At 55.9% G+C, this 18,970-nt stretch overlaps 1 protein-coding gene across 2 annotated transcripts in view; it reads left to right on the top strand.

The window, feature by feature from the left end:
• Nucleotides 1-18,970, top strand: part of LOC133351846 (zinc finger SWIM domain-containing protein 5-like) — a 53,062-nt gene that overhangs the window by 725 nt on the left and 33,367 nt on the right. The window lies entirely within an intron of this gene.

The following is an 18,970-nucleotide window of genomic DNA, read 5'->3' as shown; positions in this document are numbered from 1 at the left end:
AGGGTGTCTCTGTGTGTGTGTTAGGGTGTCTCTGTGTGTGTTAGGGTGTCTGTGTGTGTGTGTGTTAGGGTGTCTCTGTGTGTGTTAGGGTGTCTCTGTGTGTGTGTGTTAGGGTGTCTCTGTGTGTGTTAGGGTGCCTCTCTCTGTGTGTGTGTTAGGGTGTCTGTGTGTGTGTGTTAGGGTGTCTGTGTGTGTGTGTTAGGGTGTCTGTGTGTGTGTGTTAGGGTGTCTCTCTCTGTGTGTGTTAGGGTGTCTCTCTCTGTGTGTGTTAGGGTGTCTCTCTGTGTGTGTGCGCGAGGTGCCCCATAGTAGGGAGAACAGGTGGCGAGGCATCTGCCTCTTAACCCTGAATAGCTGCGTCTGTCGCCTGCACGGGCTGCCCCTGCGAAGGCTGCGACGTGCACCTAGCCTGGCACGAGCGCTGTGCGGTGACGTCACGCGCACTTTGTGCTGAATTGCGGCTGGTGTTGTGTGTAAGAATACCTGTCTGTGTGTGTGTCTCGGTCCGTGTGTGTAAGAGTGTTTGGGTGTGGGTGTGTCTGAATACCTGTGTGTATTGGTCTGTTTATGTCTGTGCGTGTTGGGTGGGCATGTTAGTTTGCGTGTGGCTCTTAGCAATGTGTCTGAGTGTGTGTGTATGTATGAGTTTGTGTGAGTGTGTGTGTGTATGTATGAGTTTGTGTGAGTGTGTGTGTGTATGTATGAGTTTGTGTGAGTGTGTGTGTGTATGTATGCGTTTGTGTGAGTGTGTGTGTATGTATGAGTTGGTCTGAGTGTGTGTGCATGTATGAGTTTGTGTGAGCGTGTCTGTCCGTGATCTTGTGTGTGGGTGGGTTTGTGCATACGTGTCTTTGTGTGTGTGTCTTTGTGTGTGTTTTTGTGTGTGTGTCTTTGTGTTTGTGTGTGTGTTTTTGTGTCTGTGTCTTTGTGTGTGTGTCTTTGTGATGCTCTGTATGTGGCTCCTGCTTCACCGGGGTTATATCGGTGCGACCAGGGCCTACAGCTACACAGCGGTGTTGTATTGTGTGTGTGTGTCTTCACGGGTGTACCGTGTGCGTGTGTTTGGTGAGCTGGGCGTGTTTCGCGATTGCTGCGTTCCTGGTGAGCTGGGGGTTGTGTATTCGGGGTGCCGTGCGTATATCGCCGGCTGTCGACTTGTTCAGCTTTGCTGTCCATTTGGTGAGCGGGCTCTGTGTTTAATGAGCTGGTGGTGCAGTATTATACAGTACTTGGTGTGAAGTGTGGGGGTGTATTTGGTCAGTCGTGTGGCGGTGTGTTTGGTGAGCTGTGTGGCGGTGTGTTTGGTGAGTCGCGAGGCAGTGTATTTGGTGAGTCGTGTGGTGGTGTATTTGGTGAGGTGTGTGGCGGTGTGTTTGGTATGAAGAGTGGCGGTGTGTTTGGTATGTAGTGTGGCGGTGTATTTGGCGAGTCGTGTGTCAGTGTATTTGGCTAGCGGGCAGTGTATTTAATGGGCTGGCTTGACCGCCTGTGAAGACCCCCCCCACCCACCCCACTTCCCCCCTGCCTCCAGCCCCCCAACTGGAGCGCGCGATGTCTCTAACACGCTGCTGCGTCGTCGTCTTTCTCTCCGCATGCCGTGGCCACGGTCCATGTGTGTGGGGGGGCAGTATTCCTCGTCCCGTGCAGGGCCGCTCCCTCTCTCTTCGCCGCATTTGCATGAGAGCCGCCCCCCCTCCCCCTCCCCATGTATTTGTGTTGCGTGGCGCACGCGTGTGTGTGTATTCGACTCTCGCTCACGGCCAACATCAGTGGCAAATGTCTGAAACCGTTCCCAGAGCCTCTCCGAGGTCCACTCGGGCTCTACAAGGTGGCTGCATGCGGCGGGGGAGTAGGAGGAGGGGGGGGGGAGACAAAGGGGGGGGGGGTCGTGGCGGCCTTCTTAGGTGCTGGCTAGCAGCACCTTGTGCCCCCCCCCCCCCACGGACGGTCTGCGATGTTAGGGCTACACGGGCGATCTTTGTCTTCTTGGTGCGGTTGTTGTTGGTGGTGGTGGGGGTTGAGTTTTAGTCGTCGCAGCAGTAGTTGTGTATTGGCAACTGAGGGCACACACACACTATGTGAAGCCGCGCACAGATGTCATATTCATCGGCGCGCTCTGCTTTCCTCCCAGACGCGGGGGGGGGGGGCGGGCTTCCGTTTCTCGCGAGCCCCGCTCACAGCCGGGATGCGGCCCCCATTGCGGTTGAATTAGTTGTCTGCACCCCCCCCTCCCATCGCCGTCATCTGCATTGTCTGGCCGACCCCCCCCCCCCCACCGGCCTCCACCCATCCCATCTCCTCCCCACCCTGCACAGCTCCCCTGACCCCCCCGCCTCGCCGCGTGCTTGTTAATGACCCAACCACCAGGATCGTGGCCCGCGCGCACCTTTGTCGCAATAGAGACACCGCCCAGTGATGATGTCTGGCGACGGCTGCTGGTTGTTTGGTGGTCGCTCATGGGGTGGTCAACCCCCCCCCCGCCCCACACTAATGCCTGGCGGTATCTCTCTTTTTTGGGGTCTCTCTACTTGATCTCGTTTGCTGAACCCAGAGCCCCCCTCCAAAAAAAAGGCCGAGAAGGTCCAAGCGTTTCTTGAATTAAGGAATGTCGCTACGGACTATGGGAGAGACGCTGGGTGGGGTGTGTTTATCAATGCTGCTGTTGCGAGCGGTGTTTGTGTTTGGTAGTGGTGGTGTGCGGTGGGGTGGTGGTGGTGGTGTTTAGTCGTGTTTGGTGATGTTAGTGGCATAGCGTGCACCCTGCTTACCAAGACGGCGGCGGGGGGGGGTGGCCGACATTGACCAGGGAGCCCATGTTTCATTCCTCCCACCAGACCCCCCCCATGCCAACCGCGCTGCGTCACTGGTATTCGATTGTGTGTTGGGGGATGTTTGGGTATATTTTGCGCGGGGTTGAGTGGGGGAGCCCTCACGGTAATGCCTCGCTATGTATACACACACACACATCGTGCCCGCCGCATCTTGCGATATTGTCTGGTGATGTTCGGTGGGACGTATTTGCGAGTTTTTTTAAAAGTTTCGTGTTTGCGATCTCTGCTCATCCCTCGTGATGCCCAATGCTGACCTCCGCTGTTCGGGGGGGGGAGGGGGGCGGGGGGCTTCCCAGTTGTCGGAATCTGGCGCGTGGCTTTTTTTTTCCATTTGGGGCCATTGGGGTGGTTTCCCCTGGCCAAGCACACGGTGGTTCCCAATTGTTCTTGCCACTGTCTGGGTTCTTCCCGGTGGTTCCTGATGGGCCGCGGCAGTGCCTGGTTCCTGCCGCACGGAGAGAGAGGTTCCTGCGCGCAGCCCTGGCCGGCTTCTGCCACACGTTGCTAACTCCGAGTTATGTGGCCCCGTGGGGTTTATCACCGCAAACCGGTCCCTCTGGTCCGTGTAACCTCCAGCGACAGCTGCTCGCATTCTTTCACCATCCGTGTTATTATTATTACTACTTTACAACGACTGCTACTATTGGATGCGATGTACCGATTCGCGATAAGCCCTTCTCAGAAATGCACGCACGGCTTCCCAACTCCCCCCCCCCCACCCCCTGAGGTTCAAGGAGAGATCGTCCGCCTAGTCGTGTGGGGTTGAGGTTCGGACCGGTGTGCCATGCGGTGTGCGGGTCAGAGGTTGAGAAATCGGCGTGCAGTAACTTTAACTTTTTCTTTGGCACCGTACGTTAGCCACCCGTGCCAAATCGGAGATGCGGGGGGATCAGTGCGGCACACAGCGTGGGATCATCGCGATTCCTCCCACCACCGGTGCCACGTCGCCGACTATCTCGCCGCACCCGACTGCGCGTGTCGCTCGGGGGGCCGCGTTGGAGGCACCGACGCGCACGGTTGGCCACGCGCGTCTCACCTGCAGGGCGCTCACCTGGGGATAGACGATCGGTGATACGAGGATGTTTAGGGTTTTTAGGGATACGTACGTACGTTGAAAATCTTTCGCACCGTACGTATCCAACCGTGCTAATAATTAGGGCTAAGGCGGATAGAATTCGAGTTGGAATCCCAGCCACTGAAATGTGGTGGTTTTTTTTGGAGTTTCGGGGCTAAATGCCAGACGACGCCCCCTCGGATCTGAGGCCCCCAGCCAAACGTCCCACCTGCCCGTCTCTGCGTGCCCTGGCTAGACGAATGTTGACAGAGAGAGAGAGATGGAACGGTGGCGAGGCTGAGGGCTACTAAGGGTGGTAGTGGTTTGCATAGGGTTTCTGTATACGATGGTTAGGGCTGTAGTCGGCTGGGTGAGGGTTATAGGTAAGGAGTTGGCGCACACTGCGCGCGTGTGTGTGTACACACTTGTCTTCACGTGTGTGCCTGTGCGTGTATCTTTTATCGATGCTGTGTGGCGCTGCGACACGAACCCAGTTACCCGAGTTCGATTCCCGCTCACGGCCCACACCGGTTGGCGTGCCGTGCCGGCCTTCATAGGTGCTGCTCGCTAACAGCACTTGCCCCTACAGTCTGTTAAGGCTACACGGGGGGGGGGGGGTCTTTGTTTTGAGTGTGCATCCAGTATGAACTGTACATGTACGTGTGTGAAGGGGTCACACGGGTCCATGCCAGGCGGTTCGTGCAAGAGGATTACTCTGGATAGGGGGGGGGGGGGCTCAGCGGTGTTTCCGTCACCCCCCCCCCCGGGGGTATGGGGGGGGCTCTGATCGCCTCGCTAATTCTCACCTGGCAAAGCTTAGCCGCAGCATGCAGCGCATAGCTCATGCGTAGCAGACAGCCAACACACAGCATACAAGCCACACGTTACACACCACACAGCCAACACACAGCGTACACACAGTCCACACACAGCATACATGTCACACGTTACACACCACACAGCCCACACACAGCATACAAACCACACGTTCTACACACCACACAGCCAACACACAGCATACAAACCATACATTCTACACACCACACAGCCAACACACAGCATACAAGTCACACGTTACACACCACACAGCCAACACACAACATACAAACCACACGTTCTACACACCACACAGCCAACACACAGCATACAAACCATACATTCTACACACCACACAGCCAACACACAGCATACAAGTCGCACGTTACACACCACACAGCCAACACACAGCATACAAACAACACGTTCTACACACCACACAGCCAACACACAGCATACAAACCACACGTTCTACACACCACACAGCCAACACACAGCATACAAACCATACATTCTACACACCACACAGCCAACACACAGCATACAAACCATACATTCTACACACCACACAGCCAACACACAGCATACAAACCACACGTTCTACACACCACACAGCCCACACACAGCATACAAACCACACGTTCTACACACCACACAGCCAACACACAGCATACAAACCACACGTTCTACACACCACACAGCCAACACACAGCATACAAACCACACGTTCTACACACCACACAGCCAACACAAAGCATACAAACCACACGTTCTACACACCACACAGCCAACACAAAGCATACAAACCATACATTCTACACACCACACAGCCAACACACAGCATACAAACCACACGTTCTACACACCACACAGCCAACACACAGCATTCAAACCATACATTCTACACACCACACAGCCAACACACAGCATACAAACCACACGTTCTACACACCACACAGCCCACACAGCATACAAACCACACTTTATTGTGGGCTGTCAAAGCTCGTACACAACACACAGCACCTAACCCAACCAATGCATTGGTTACAACGTGTACATAATACTGTCCTGCCAATGGTCATACACGGAACACGGCTGATTGCAACACAGTCCAGATGCAACACACAGCACAGAGATAACACAAAGTTAATACGCCCAGCAGAATTCAACGAACGCATACCAGACAGCTCATAGCCCATGCATTGCAGTATATAGCACACACACAGCTCGTATATAACAGACGGGACGTACACGACACATCCCATCGGCTGTACACATAACGCATACAAGCTGTCAACGGACAAGCTCGGTACGTGTATCTCACACGAGTTCGTAAACAACTAATTAAATAGAGCTGTAGCCCCCAAAACTCATCCAATCGCCATAATACACAGACCACATCTGTGCCATATTCCAAACATAACAGCAACACAACCAATCGCCTATACATAACATCCAGTCCATACATAGCGTGTAGCAAGCACGTGCACTCGTGGTCTCCTATTCCCCTTACACAGCGCTCGGGTGCCTACGTGGCACGCAGCCACAGCTCATGGGACACGCAAGCCCCCACATTGCGTGCGATCGCAGCTCCGTTTTCATTCGTAGGCTTTCACGAACAATGCCACGGATGCATCGTTTGGTTCATTTTGGGTCGAATCGTAGCGTGTACACGGCGACGTCTTAACCGTAACCCTCCTCCACTACCACCGACAGGGCCCATCATATCGAGTTGTCACTTAGGCAAATGAGCCAATTGGGCCGGTTTATCAGCCAAAACGGTTACGTTCTTAAAGCGTGGGGAAAGTTGGCAATTCTGTACGACGCCTCGATGGAGATGACACTCGGAGCACCATCTGTGCTTCTCCGCAAGGGCCCGGATCTCGGATTGAATGCACTTCCCGATCTAAAAAAACACAATCAAATGGCACATTTTCCCCACGTGACAAAACTTTGTTTGACTGTGTCGGGCGATGGGGGGGCTATGGTTAGAAGATGACAAACCTCCACGATCTAACCCAAAATAAACCAATTTATACATCTTAGCTCGCACATATAACACACGTTCGTTGCCCATACATAAACACACAGTCCATAACAAACAACCTTTACATAAACAACCATTTGCTAGACATTACACGCAGCCTATAGAATAACACGCCCATCCACAACACACACAGCCAACAGCTCATTCCTAACACAGCACAAAGTTAATACAATAATTATCGTTGCCCATAAAATAATTGTATTGGCAACGGATGTGCGTTTATACATTGCATAGTCACAGACGCCGAAACGTATAGATCTTATCCACAGCCCATACATAACACGCTTTCCTATACAGACGGCCCAATAATAGGGCAAGTCATAGCCCTTGCATAATCCGCAGTGGCGGTGTTGGGGTATTGTGTAAATGTGTTCCTGGCAGTCGTCACGGCGAAGGTGTGGGGCGAGCAGGTGACTAAACTCGCCTCTTGTTTCCTCGGCCGCGTGTTGCATTCTTTTTCCGCTCGCCCTCTTGATCGTGATCACGACTCTTGCCTGTGTGTAAATTGTTGCTTGTTTTGTAAATGTTCGCCCATCGCTTCCTCCGAACGCTGCCTCTCCCCTACCCCCCATCCCACCAGCGGAAGTTTTCGCTCCGGGGTAGACTCGAGGTGACTCAACGTGAGTCACGCGGCCGGCGGGTTCCGTGAGCGGCTGGGGAACGAGGTGACGAGTTGACCGTTGTGTGGCTACCCGCGTCGTATTTACCAACAACTCCGCTTTTTCCAAAGCCGGAACGTTTTAAAAACGGAGGGGCAGTTTGGGATTTATGCGTGCGGTGGTAGAGACGGTGGAACAGTTGCACCGTGTGGAACTGATAAAAAAACAAGAGCCTTAATTGGGCCAGCTGAGAGCCATTTGAGATGAGTAGTAGCAACAGTAATAACCATAGATGCTCTTTATTTACCCAGAAAAGCCTCCTCGAGTCTCAAGACTTTCGTTTTTCCGTAGGGTTCCATTGCATATGGTTGTTTGGACGATTCCATCAATGAGTGTTTTTTTTAATCATCCCGCGGGAGGAGAACGGAGTACCCGCAGAAATCCCGGCGTGCGTGCGTGCAGTGCTGCAGTGTCCGTGTCATCTTTGGCAAGTGATGGAATGGGACTAATCTGACGGTAGTCGGCAGCAAACTTGCCGCGAGAGCAGGTGCACGCAGGGGCGGCAGCGTGCACGTGTCCCCGTGTGATCCACGTCTCGTCTGGAGCGGCACGCACCATCGGGTCTCCCCCCCCCCCTTCCCTTAATGCAGAGTTTTGGGCTTTCCGTCTTCGCCGGCACAATTGGAGCCACATTGTTTTGTTGGCTTGGTGAGGAGGAGGGGGGGAGGCGGGTGGAGTTGGGTTTGAGACATCCGGCCCAGGCTCCCGAGTGAACGCTGCCAACAAATTGCCGTTGCGTGTGATCTTTTGACTTCCCCGTGGCCGAGGGTGCCTGCGCCCGCTTCCGCGTCTGGCTTCGGCACGCGGCTGCCGGGACGGGGCCTCCCGAGCCGAACCCAAATTTCGCGAGATGCCCACCCACATCCGCTTCCCGAGCGGGGCTCGTCTGGGAGAGTGCCGAGCGGCTGACAACGCCACGCACGCTCGATCACCCGATCTCTCGCTCACTCGATCCCTTGCTCACCCGCTCACCTGATCACCCGCTCACCCGATCACTCGCTCACTCGATTGCTCTCTCACCCGATCACTCGCTCACCCGATCGCTCACTCACCCGATCGCTCGCTCATCCGATCGCTCGCTCACCCGATCACTCGCTCACCCGATCACTCGCTCACCCGATCACTCGCTCATCCGATCACTCGCTCATCCGATCACCTGATTACTCGCTCGCCTGATTTCTCACCCACTCACTTTGCCTGCTCGCTCGCCCGCTTGCCCGCCCGCTCGCTCGCCCGCCCGCTCGCTCCCCTCACTCCCGGTGATCCCCCTCCCAGCCGTCGAGCTGCACGTGCAAGCGGGAGAGCGCTGACAGGTGCTGGGTGTTGAACCCCAACGCTCCTGGGGGCGGTGTGAGGGTGTTGTCTCGGTTTTCCCTCCACGAGACGGAGGAGCAGAAAATTCCGCGTGCGTTGCAGAGTTGTGCACGGGATGATCGGGCGATCGCTTCACTGTGGTCAACCCAGCACCAAAAACCTGCAGGCTTTAGAGCAATAATGATAATAATGCTGTACTCGGGAGGTGCGTATGTTGGGCCAATTCCATCGATGAGCGTTTGACTCCGTGTGGGAGGAGACCAGAGCGCCAGAAGAAACCCCACGATGTGGACGGTACTGAAAGCTGCACACCGACAGCTTCTGCACCGCTATTTCCCGGGCACCTCACAGCCCAAGCCTACAGCACCTGCTATTGCCAGGCGATCTCCCAGCCAAATATTGGGCGGGCTGAGCCCCGCTTGGCTTGCGAGATCTGACGAGATTGACCGCGTTCCGAGTGATTTTCAATTTATAGGCCGATGCTGTGCATGAGGAGTCGGAGAAAATGTCGTGCAGTGTGGCAGGTTGGGGAGTTCTGTGGTGAGGTGGCAGTGGCTGCTTGTGCCTCCAGTTCCACGTGAACCTGCACTCCACCCCCGGGGTTTTCCAGGTCCACGTGACGCGTGTGCTCGTGGGCCGGCTTGATTGCTTGGTGTGTGGCGGTCGTGGCTTTGGTTGGACTCCATGCAGCATCCCGGGGGTGGGGGTGGGGGGCCACCGCTCTGCAGAGCGCAGCACCGGTACTCCGTGCGTTTCTACCTCCTCGTTCCTAACGTTCAATCAGATCCCCCCCCCCCCCCCCCCCCACACACGCGGGGTCTGCGATCAGCAACTGGGGACACGAGCCCGACACCGCGTGGGCCCCGGGGCAAAGAGCAAACTGGCCTCCCCCCCCTCCTCCTCTCCTTTCCAATTTCCTTTCTCTCTTTGTCACCCGACGCTGGGCCCCTCTGGCCCGTGGGGCCCCGGTGCGGCGGCGCCACCGGCGCACTCCGTAGCTGCGCCGCCGAACCGCCACCAAACGTCAAGCGCCACCAAACCTCCTTGTACGTCGCAAGGCACCGGTAGACGCCACGAAACGTTACCACGCGTGTACACTCCGGTGCCGTTGCACCGCCTGCGCACTCGATAGCTGCGCCACCCTAGCACGGGGTTGGTGGCGGCGCGTGTGCTGCGGGGAGGGTGACGGGCGGCGGGTAACGTCACGCGGCCCTCGCCAACGTAGCCCGGCTGGGAAGCGAGCCGTGTGGGAAAGTGGCGGCCCCCGCGCTCGAGAACGCGGCGGGGACCGTTTTTAGACGGCGGGGCGCGACGAGGGCTCGCCGAGCGGAATGCCTGCGGGCCCCTCTCGGCGGAGGCCCTCCCCCCCCCCCCCCCCCCCCCCCCCCCCTGCGAGGTCACGGGGGAAACGGCTTCCAGCTACACAAACACGCGGCCGGGCCCGCGGCACTCCGCCACCACTGACCGCCGCCGCTGCCCCCATCGGACAAAGTCGATGTTGTTGTTGTTGTGGTGGTCAGCCTGTAGCTCCACCCCCTCTCACTGTTGGCCAAAGGCCTCCACCAGTTTCTCTGCCATTACTTTCTTGGGTCCCGTAGTGGCCTCCGGATCCTTGATTTCGTCTTGCCATCCCTTCTGCTCCTTTGTGCTTTCTCTCTCTTGCTGCAACCGCTCCCGAGTTAATGTCTCTCTTTCTCTCGACTGTTGTTCCCAAGACAAAGTAGTGGCCTTGTTGATCCGCAGTAGCCTCGTTGAGTCGCAAGGCTCATTTTCAAATGGGGGGGTGGGGGGTGGTTTGGCTGCTTTGAGTTATTTGACCAATCCCATTCACGAGAGGCTTGACTTCATGTGGGAGGAAACTGAAGCACCTGGAGAAAACCCACGTGTCCAAAGGGGGTTGCGCTCTAAACTCCACACGGATGGTTTTGATAATTCATTCGTCAACCGTCCTCGTCTGGCCAGCTCGCATCTCGTCATCGACATCCTAACCAGGCTGAAGTCCTCCTTCGCTCCCGAGATGTGATGACGCTTGGCCCGTCCAGGGCGATTTGGTGGTCGGCCCAAACGCGCACTCTGCGGTGACGCCGCTGTGATATCGTGGGGCTGCTGTTGTGGGCGCGACTCTCGGTGCCGGATTTGGCGAATGCTTGAGCGGCAGGAGGTGAAGGTGCAGCCCTGCAATTGCCTGGTCACGCCACTGCTGGTGGAAGAATCTCGACTGGAAGGGGCTCTCGAGAGCCTTCAGGACCTCCGGCGAGAGGCCTGCCGGCATTCAACTCGACGAGCCCTCCTCGTGCTAGAGAGCCCCCTCTGTAGATTATTTAGCCTCCTTTTCCACGCTCGCTAGACCTCTTCGGAAGAGGTCTGAGTACCCACATTTTACCCCTCCACACGCGAGCTGCCGATGAACTATGATGCATCAATTTTATAGTGCTCGGTAGACAGAGCGGGTGGGATTCATGAACCTCACCCCATTGTTTGAACTGCCATGCTGGGAGATTGATATGCAATGGAATCGGTGACCTGGATTGCAGGTTCCAGTGTGCAAACCGTAACGCCGTGAGGTGGGGAGGGGGGGAGGCATAGGAGCCGTTATGGGGTCCGTATGACGCTAAGAAACTCGACCACGTCCCGGGCACCGCCCGCTCGCTCGCGCACGGCAAGGCCGACATTGGGACGAGTCGCGCCTCTGCTCGACGCCTCTTAGCGAGAGGAGGGCTGTGGAGCGGAGCGACGCTTGGCCAGTTCTACCGCCGCCCCTCGTAAAGCGTAAAGCAAACCCGCGTTCCGTCCCTGCCGCTGCTGGGGAGCGGGACGCGTGGGAGGAGCATTCCTAAGGTTGCCTTTCCGGAGGGGAGGGCGCAGGAAGGGAGCGAGCCCTTATTCACTCCCTCCGCGTCCTTCTGCGCGGAATGAAGCGATGGAATGGAGCGGATCCACGTTGCCACTGCTGGGGGTGTTTCGCATTGGGCCGGGTGGTTAATGATGAAAGGCCGCTACGGCTTAACACTGGAATGACAAAAACGAGGGTTTGCGAGCCCACGGGGCCCCCCTCCCCCCTCCCCCGTGCTTTTCCCCGCGATGGGGGCAACCGTCGGCCAGGTGTAAAAACACGGCCGCGATCGACTCGGATAGCCGCGTGGCAGCCGTGCGACGCACGTGTGGCAGCCGTGCCTCTCCATCGGTGGTGAGCGGGCGAGGAGGGAGGCGAGAGAGGCACCCTCCGGTTTGGCACGCTGCGTACGGTGCGAGAGAAGTTCAACGTGCATACGTAGCCATTCAGAATAGAGTATTTTTGGGGGAGTTAGATCGCGTTTTTATCGATGTGTCGCAACCCTCCACCACCCGACACGGCCAGTCGGTAAAAAATGTGTCGCGTTGACAAAAGACAAATATTTCGCTACTTTAGCCCACCACCGGTGTGTTCAAGAGTGGATCCACAACATTTACTATTTGAGCAGTAGGACGTTTCGCTGGAAATTACATCCAGCATCATCAGGCGATTTGCCAGAATAGTGAAGCCATCCACCTGCTTCCGGTCTTAAATCGTGCAGGATGACGTCATCATTGTTGAACCCCATCAGGATTCAAGATTAGAGGTGGGGGTGTATGCAATGATGTAATAGATCCATAATCGGCCACTTAGCATGTGACTCACCTGTAAGGAATTGCATAATAATAATAATAGTAAGCTTCCAGGCCGCGCTGAGTCGATAGCTATCGCAGCGGTTGATAGATTGGCCGTGTCGGGTGGTGGAGGGTTGTGACACATTTATAAATAATGCGACCTAACCCCAAAAAACCTTTGTTATGAATGATACTGGTCGCGAAAGCCTACGTGTTAAACATACGTAGCCATCTCGGACGAGCTGAAAAATGCCACCGCAGCCTTCGAATAAAAAATATAACATAATAGGTGACGCGCGAAGAAAGACCATCACCGTGTTTTTTATTCGTTATTGACGAATGTTAACATTTCCTTTGTTATTTGTAGTTGTGCACCGCCGCCAGCCTCGGCAACAGCATCGCCAAATAAAATGCGAGAGGATGAAATAGACTTGCGATAGTGCGAGGTCTTTGTACGAAGAGAGGGGAGGGAGGGGTGGACCTCAGAAGAAGAGAAGGAGATGGACGTGGAAGCCGAGAGGCAGAGAGACCAACAATGTGTCTCCGAGCGGTGAGCCAGGAGGATGGGGGAAGGACTGCGGAGTGTAGGTTGATGGCCCAGGACAGGAATGAGTGGAGGGAGAGGAGCCGGACACGGCAGAGCCCGCTCGAGTGGGGAAATGCCAGGCAAAAGAACTGTACTTGTGAGCGATGCAGCGAGTTCTAGATTTGAAGCTTTCGTGACTGCAAGGATTCATACTCTTAGTTTTTTCGGTAAAGTCACGTAGGTAAAAAATGAAATTTTAATTAATGAAAGTAATAATAGAAATAAAATAATAAAAATCGCGACGTTTCGGAGGCAACACAAGTCTCCTTTGATACAGCAAATCTTGATACAGCAAATCTAGCTGTGACGGTCCCACCTACGTGACTTTACCGAAAAACTACGAGTACGATGCAGCGAGGTTTGATTGGGAGGTGTGCGTGTGGGTGGCTCGCTGTCCGCCTGTGTGTGCTGTGTGTGCGTCTGTGTGTGTGTGTGATCGCTACGTCGGCGTGGTTCGTGTGGTTGTCATGCAGGGAAGGGGATTATTAGAACTGCGTAACACAAAGCCTTTTACGTTACCGGGAAAAATCCCACGGTCTCTATTCTGCTTTGTAGGAGGTTCCTGTATTGATATAATAATAATAACGTCCGGTATTTACCAAGAGACAATGTTGCTGAGTATTAAACATGGGAGCTTTGGTCAGTTCCCTTTTTTGATTGGAATCTAAAACGCGGTGCGTTTTCACGCGACGGCAAAGCAATTTGGCCGTAAAAAATAACCCCACCCACACCAACGGGTGCAGCATTAAACAAAATTCAATGGACAGCATTAAAAAATCTATTTCTGCAGATGGGTCGGTAAACCCCACTTGCTGACACTTCACGTGGCCTCAAAGTGCACCGAGCATGGCACAAACGCCGTGGTAACGGCACCGCTGCTTCGGTGGTGAGCGGTGGTGGTGGTTGTTGTTGTTGCACGGTATGGGGAGTGGTAGTGTAGCGGCTTGGCACGCTGCGAACCCGAAGACCCAAGTTCGATTTCCGCTCGTGGCCAACGTCAGTGACGGTTATCTGGACCGGCGCTGGGTCTCCGCAAGGTCGACTGAGCCTCAAATGAGTATCTGATGCGGCAGTCGAGCACGGATGATGGCTACCCACCCCCTCGTGTACCGTGCAGGCCTACATAGGTGCTCGCTAACAGCACTTGTCCCAAAAGTCTGTTGAGGCTGTATGGGGGATATTTTGTGGGGTTTCTCTGGGTACAGTACTGTGGTTTCCTCCCAACACGCTGCCCAAACGTTCAAATCGATGTTTTCGACCAAAACGCTCCATTGAAGTGTTCTTGACATCCCAACTGCAGCAGGGATACATACCTCCTGATAACTCAAACTTTTGTGCCTCCCCGCGAAGCTCTGCCGGGTCAATAATTAGCGGAGGCAACAATCGGCGTTCCTGCACCGGAGGACGTGGGAGGACGTGGCAGCCCAGCCAGGGCCCGCTCCGCCGGTCTCTCCGAGCCATGTCGGTCCGTAACCTTGGGCCGAACGTCCCGCGAGCCGCCGCTCGTTTTGCCTTCCTCTCCCCCTGCCCCTCCAATTTCTTCCCTGGATTTGTTTCTTTTTCGGGAGTAGGTTTTGTGAACGTACAGTATATTTCAAAGGAAAAACAATATATTTTTAACCAATTACTTAGGAAGCTTGTGTGGGTGCAGCGGGGGTCATGTTTTGTAAACTTTTCTTGGGGAAAGTTTTTAAAATAGTTTCCTGCTCCACGCGGCTCTCTTCCCTTGCGCCTCCCCCCCCCACCATCCACCTCCTGCTACGGCCTGGGCAGAAAAACCACAAATTCCTGTCAAATCCGGAGTTGGCAGCCGAATAGTGGCGTAGCGCGGTGGGCACGGGCCCTGGCGTAAACTATTAAATGCCCCACCTCCCCCCCCCGTTAGTAACCCCTCCCTCCATGGGGGTGTGGTGCAGTAGCACCACCTGCACTCGAGGTAGACAACGGAGTCTACGGATCTCTTTGTACCTCTGGTGTAACTCTGTGGGTGCCATGTGGGTCTTCATATACGTCTCTGGGGTTGGCAGGGCCCCGTCTCCTCCACGGATGGGGCAGCCGGGAGGGGGGGGGGTACCCAGTTGGAACGGAGCTGGCGCGACGCTCTCCCCCTGTAGCCGGGGGCTCCGTTTGCTCGCGGCTGGGTGAGTGGGGCGGCTCACTTTGTTCCCATGGCCGTCACGTTGGCCCAGTGCCGCCAAACTTGCACTTGCCTGCAGCTTGTCGCTTTGAAGGCCGCCGGGAGCCCTTTACGGCCCAGCGACACCCATCGCACCTCGGCGGGAGATGGGGGAGGGGGCTCTGGAGGTGCCCACCCCCCCTCCCCCCGTTGTTCCAAGTCGAGTGACGTTGTGGCACCTCTCACGTTTAAAAATGAAACCGCTTCCTTGCCAGTCTCCTCCCTGAATGGGCAATTGTATTGGTTGTTATTTGGCGTGATGAGCCGGTTCATCCCATCCCACCCCTGTGGTGATTCGATGAATTGCCGCCGTGAGTATTGTTTGGAATTGAGTCTTTTGTCTCATTTTTTTAACCGTCTTTTGTGGATTGTTTTTCTTTTCTGTCCATCTCCTTCGACTGTTTCGTTTGTCTGAATGTGACAAGCATACGATTTGCATGGGTTAACAGAAATGGTGATCCTTGCACACACAAATACAGCGTAGATTTGGCAGTTGCACCACTCTAAAATAGTACGGGCTGTCACACAGGTGCGATGGTTACACCTCGTAGGCTTTGCTGAACATTTCCATTTTGAGTTCTACTGCAGAGGAAACTGGTGGAGCGTTAGAGATGAATTGTGAGTAGTGATCGGCAGTGAGTTCCTCGTAGATGGGCTGGACACTGCTGATGTGGGTGGGTGGGTGAGTGGCCTAGGTGAGTGAGTGGCTGGGTGAGTGGATGGGACAGTGGCTCGGTTGGTAGCTGAGTGGCTAGGTGAGTGATAGAGTCGATGGACTGGACACCGCTTGCACTGCGGGTGTAGTGTCGCGATGCCTTGGTGCATCGAATGATCAGATCACAGCGTGTGCCGATTTCATGCACATATCAGGACGCTAAGAATCAATATTGATCAATAAATGAGTGTATGGTCACATCCATAATTATTTGGTTACTATGAACGCGAGTGCTTTTGAATCGGGGGGCATATTCCCACCCTGCACATGTATCATCGTCAGCCACGACCTCTCCACTGCTGGATGAAGTTATCGCAAGCCCTCTCATTTTCCAGATGCCGTGAATCCATCTAGCTCTTGCGCGCGAGCCGATCTCATCGTCCCCCGATCTCGGGCTGCTCACGGATTCGCACGACTCCTGCAGCCGCTCGTGGCGCTCGCCTGGCTTTGCTGCTTTGTTGACGACGCTGGCGACGTTCGTCATTGTCTGTTTTTATTTCTTCCAATTTCAATTTGCCGAGCTTCTTGTAAACACCGGGTTACGCGAGCCCCGCTCGGTTTCCGATTGTCCCCAAAGCGGAGCAACGAAATCCAATACAGAGGCGAATCGAGAGGGCGCGGGCCTTGACAATGGGGCCATCGCGGCGGCTCCTTGTGTGTGAGCAGCCGGAGCCGCGTTTATTTTTCATCTCTAATCACCCATTGTGACCGTGGCGAGGGCTACGTGTAGCAGGATTCGTCGTCGTTGTAGTCAGCAGCAGAAGCAGAAGGCTGCAAACTGATTGCATCATCTAAACCCAACTCCGGTCCCCTGACATTTGGATAACGCCGCTGCTGCTGCTGCTACCGTGGATCAGGTGACTGTGCCCGTACGAGAGATTAGGGGTACGGTGTGAGTGCAAGTCATCTAATAGAACAGTTCGGATTCGTGCGCACACCTTGTGTTAATCCACTGCTGGATGAAGGCCTCTCCACACCGCGCGGGTCACGGGGGATATTTGACGTGGGTTGGTGAATGAGGAGAGCGTCGAGGTTGGAGCGTCGTGCAGTACGACGATATATTTTTTTGTCGACACTACCCTTTGCGGACAAGGTATCCACGTAGCAGCCACGGAGCCTGTGTCCGTGCGCGGTGTTCGCGCGTCCAGGCGCTACGCAGGCTCAAGGCAGAGCAAACCCGCTCGGCACACAGATGGATTGCGATTGAATCCTTTTCTGTGCTACCATCTGGTCACCTCGCAGCCTACAGCACCTCGTACTCCCGGCCAGTCTCCCGTCCAAGCACGATTCTCACCCCGGCCCAATCCTGTCCGGCTTCGGAGGTGCGATGAGGCCAGGCGTCGCGGCTTGGTTGCTGGCTAAGAACAGCCGTGCGGAGGAGCAGAGGTCGCCGGGGGGGGGGGGGGGGGGCCCTTTGTGTCGGGAGCTGACTCTCTCTGCGCTGGTCCTGCCGCGACCACGCTCTCCGGGGCGAGGCCGGTGCAGAGAATGGGAGCCTTGGGCCCGCACTCGGAGTGCACGCACGCAGACAAAGCGTCCGCTCCACAGTCGAGAGGCGCGTTTATTCGGTTATCGTTTCGGTCGGGAGGGGGTGGGTCTCGGTTGTGTTGCGGGAGGTTGTTGTGTTGGTGCAGCGTGCGTGCGGTGTCATCGTAGAGGCAGCGATGGAGGCTTAGTGGCCTCGCTCCCATGACATGCGGAATCGACTGGAGCGGGGGGGCCCCCGTGTTGATGATATCGATTCGATCGGACGGGCTCTCTCGCTGTCTGCGTGCGGGCAACGTCCTGTGGAGCCTGGACAATATCATTAATGGTAACGCTCTTCATTTGTGCACGACAGCCCTCGCCGAGTCTCGAGACCCTTTCAAGAGGAGCCTCTTGCTACATGGGGAGGTTATGGCCAATTCCTCCGTTTGGGAGGGAACTGAAGATGCTGGAGAAAACCCACACACATCTAAGTCCTAACCAGGCTCAAACCTGCTCAGCTTATCAAATCCGACGCGTTTCTTGGTCGGGAGAGATGGGCCCTGGACGGTGTCTCCGTTTGGAGACGACCCTCCTGGACTGCGCTCGTCGCCCGCCGACAAACCCCCACGGCGCTTAAAATCCGGCGTAGCTGTCGAGTGCAGGCGGTACAATCGCACCGCAGCCCTCGGGGCCAGAGGGGCCCAGGTGTCGGACTACAAAGGGGGGGGGGGGGAGGGGATTTCTGACAAGGGGGCCCCACATCATTCTTGGCACCGTGGGCCCATGCCAACTGTGCTTCCCCACTGGACATACGGTGACGTGGCTGTCGAGTGTGCAGGGACTGCGCCTAAGGCGCGCGTGCCAACCACGCCGCGTCGCCGCCACGGGCCAGTGCGAGCCGCCGCGCTCCTCATGGCGCTGCCGTCCGTCGCCCGTCCCTGCCGGCCCCGTGGCTGCTCCTCTGTCTGGCTCCGTGCTCTGAGCTCTCTCCGCTCTCGTCCACTGTCTCACTGTCCCCATTGTCCCGGCTTTCTCTTTGTCCCTTCCTCCTTTCTGTGAGCGGTGGTGGCTGATGGCGATGGGGCTGTGTGTGTGTGTGGGAGGGGAGGGCATAGTAGAGAAAGGGGGGTGTGGTGGGCGTGGAGGGGGGGAGGGGGGGGCAGTGGGCTCTTTTAACAGAGAGAAATAATAAAAAGCCCAGGAGAAAGCGTGCATTTGCATAGTGGTTGCCCATACAAGTTCAATTTACAGTGATTAGGACCCAGCGCCTATTCACGAGCCACATCTGTGGGCTTGAAGGGCCGTGTTTGCGCAAAACATTACACCATTGACGCGGACAAAAAGCAACTGACCGTGCGCCCTGAAAGCTGCCCTGGCGCATCGGCGCTAAATGTCACCCTTGATTACATTTTTTTTATTTAGGGTAACCGGGCGGAGAGCGCGGAGGCGAGCCGCAAATGTGAAATGCGAGTCGCTATTATTTGGCGATTTGCGGCGGTGCGTCTGCGCCGTCCCGCATCGGAGTAACGCGCCGGGCGTCGGGATCAACGGGGAGGCCGGCGATGCGCCGGCTCTCCGCTCGGCCCACGCTCCGCGCTGCAGTGAAGCGCTCATTGACCACTCGCCACCGACCGGGAGCTTATCGTTCGCGTGGTGCTAAAACGCCACCGTCGTGCTC

This window comes from Lethenteron reissneri, chromosome 39 (genome assembly GCF_015708825.2).
Source record: "Lethenteron reissneri isolate LAM-NWPU_2019-01 chromosome 39, ASM1570882v1, whole genome shotgun sequence".
Classification (NCBI taxonomy): Eukaryota; Metazoa; Chordata; class Hyperoartia; order Petromyzontiformes; family Petromyzontidae; genus Lethenteron; species Lethenteron reissneri.
The sequence above is the reverse complement of the archived record's forward strand: the minus strand, read 5'-3'. Positions and strand labels throughout refer to the sequence as shown.